The sequence below is a fragment of the Mus caroli genome, chromosome X (assembly GCF_900094665.2).
Source record: "Mus caroli chromosome X, CAROLI_EIJ_v1.1, whole genome shotgun sequence".
Classification (NCBI taxonomy): domain Eukaryota; kingdom Metazoa; phylum Chordata; class Mammalia; order Rodentia; family Muridae; genus Mus; species Mus caroli.
The window spans coordinates 69,602,747-69,605,860 of NC_034589.1; positions in this window are offsets into that span (position 1 = coordinate 69,602,747).

A 3,114-nucleotide genomic window follows, 5' to 3' on the forward strand; every position below is an offset into this window, starting at 1 on the left:
AACATCCCTCCATGGCCTCTGTATCAGCTCCTGCTCCCTGACCTGTCTGAGTTCCAGTCCTGACTTCCTTTGGTGATCAACAGCAGTATGGAAATGTAAGCCGAATAAACCCTTTCCTCCCCAACTTGCTTCTTGGTCATGATGTTTGTGCAGGAATAGAAACCCTAAGACAAAAACCTTCATGCAAAAACTGACCCAGGCTCTCTGCTGCAGAGCTAGCAGTCACAGGTGATAAGATCCAGACCCAGCAACCATTCCGTTTTCTTGGCCACTCAACACCATGTGAAGTTCCCTGTGACAGATACCTGAGCCTCCATTCAGATGTTTCTCCTGGCAAACCTCACCTGAGTGTGACCATCCCTGCCACCCACAACCACACCTAAACTTCCTCTTTTCCTGACAGGGGAATGGGCTACAGCCCCCACTGATGAGAAAAAATTACAGAGAAAGCAAAGGAGAACCTAAATACAGTATATGAGACAATTAATAATGTGATCTTGCATTATTATGATCCCAACCTTTGGTCCATACCTGATCTTCACAAACAAAAGATTCCCCACAGGGGCTCTGCTTCAGCCCCTCATGGCAGTCATATATTGGGTGCACATGCTTATAAAATCCCCAGCTTGTCCTTGTCCTGGCCCTAGATGTTATAGTATTCTGGGTGGCTCAGGGCTTTCTTGGCTGAACCATAGTCCACAATAATTATACTCGAGTCTTTCTATGTTTGCTAGGAGAATAGACAACCACCACCCTTGGAGCAATCCTCATTGCTCCTGATTCCTAACCTCCATTAAAGGCAACTTGTGTCTGAGCCCCTCACCCAGATTGCATTAGGGTTTACCAACTCTTCCAAAACTAAATTCAACTTGTCTTCAAGCCCCTGGAGGCATCATAAATCACCAAAATCTGGCTCTTTCAGGGTTCGGTGCATCTGGGTGGGTGAACTCTTGGCCATATTGATGCTGCTTGCTGATTACCAGCTCCCCCTTCACTGATTCAATGACAACCACTATGCTAATAGCGAAGTAAGGTCCTTCCCCTTGGCTTTAATAAAACCATCAGGGGTTCGAGTCCACCTTGTCACATCTCAGCTTCAGGTCTTGCTTGAGATGAGAGTGGTCCCTTTATATGTTCAGCATTTCGAGTCTGTCATAAGCCATCTAGGAAGGCTATGGGAAGCAAGTGAGTTTTCTGGAGATGGCCCAACCCTTTGCATGGCTTTGTTGGCTGTACTCTGAGATTCAGAATCCTCCTAGACATCATCTCAAGACAGCCTCTTGCTGCTGATATGCCTTTCCTGCCACTATTATATAACCTAATGATCCCTGGGCATCAGCCCACCATATTGGGCAGATCTCTTGCAGAATCAATATCAAGATGAGTACTTTCATGTAGTAATGCTGTGTAGATGAATTGATGATTTCATAATTACTGATAATGATTTCATAAAATTCCAAAATTGATACAAGTAATCTCAAGCCCCCTATGGAATAAAAGCTGCCAATAGAGCTCTGTAAACCTTCATGTATCACAGATTAATTGCACTTGGAAAAGGAAAAAGTCTTGGAACAAATTTATAATCTGGGAAAACATTCCTTCTAGGTTAGGAATGAGAGCACTATCTGGTACCTGAAGGTCATAAACTGGGAATGAGGAAAGTATTGTAGGGGCAAGGACAGAAAATAAATAATGGAGTAGTCTATCTCTCCAAGGCTTCAAAATAATAAAACATAAGGCATATGATTTTTCTCTTGGCAAAACCATGCTAAGATATGACATAAAAATTGTTGCTCCAAATTATAATGAATTTACTGGGGCTAAAAAACTGATAATAAATGTTTGGTCAGGTATTAATCTTAATGGAATGACAGTAAATAATTCTGCTATAACTCCTTAAGTCTTATCAATCTGTAACATGAACTATTGCCTTAAACTTACTATGAACTTATAGAATGTAAATATGCTTAGAAAACCAATTATCCTGAGAAAAGCAAGAACAACAAAGTGGCAGTGCAGCCTTCTTCAGGTTCATCCAGTGAGTACATTGTCTGTGTGACTGATTTTCTTTTCTTTCTCTATTTTCTTTCGTATCTTTTAAAATAATTATTTATTTAGTTAGTTGTTTTACTTACTGCATTTATAATCAACTCTCTGACTCCCTCCCCACTGGGTCACTCCCTCACACAATCCTTCTCCCATACCCCCTCCCCTTCTCCTCTGAGTGGGTTGGGCCCCCCTTGGTGTCCCTGTACCCTGACACATCAAGTCTCTGTGAGGCTAGGCACAACCCATCCCACTGAGGACAGATAAGGCAGCCCAGCTAGAAGAACATATCCCATAGCTTTTGGGATAGCCCTCCCCCATCACCCCCCTTCCAGTTTTTTGGAACCCACATAAAGAACAAGCTGAACATCTTCTACATATATATGGGAAGGCCTAGGTCCATTCCATGTATGTTCTTTGGTTAGTAATTTAGTCTCTGAGAGCCCCAAGAGTTCAGGTAAGTTGACCTGTTGGTCTTGTGGAGTCTCTGTCTCCTTAGGGGTCACAATTCTTCCTCCTAATCTTCCAAAAGAGTCCCCAAGCTGTGGGTATCTGTATCTGACTGAGTCAGCTACAGCTGGGTGGAGCCTCCCAGAGGACAGCCATGTTAGACTCCTGTCTGCAAGTATAACAGAGTATCATTAATAGTGTCAGGGATTGGTATTTGTCCAATTCCTATTCAGGGTTTATATCGTCAGATTGTGTTCTTTATGGGACTGACATGGAAGCAGCTTATCCCTTCTTACTTTTTTTTTAATTTTTAATATTTTTATTACATATTTTCCTCAATTACAGTTCCAATGCTATTCAGGAAGTGAATAGGACAGAACTGGAATAGACTCAGGGGCAGTGGATGGTTAAATGAGCAATGTCTTGTCTGATGTGTTTCCTAAACTTAAGAGAAATTGACTTTCTCCTTGCCTTGATCCAAAAATATAAACAAAATCTTTATTGTCGGTCTCTGATTTCTTCCTATGCTCCCTTCCATCACAGGAATGAGAAAGGGGGAAGGTTTCCAAGGAGTCTAGGTATTCAGAAAATCAAAAGTCAATAAGAGGTAATGGAGAG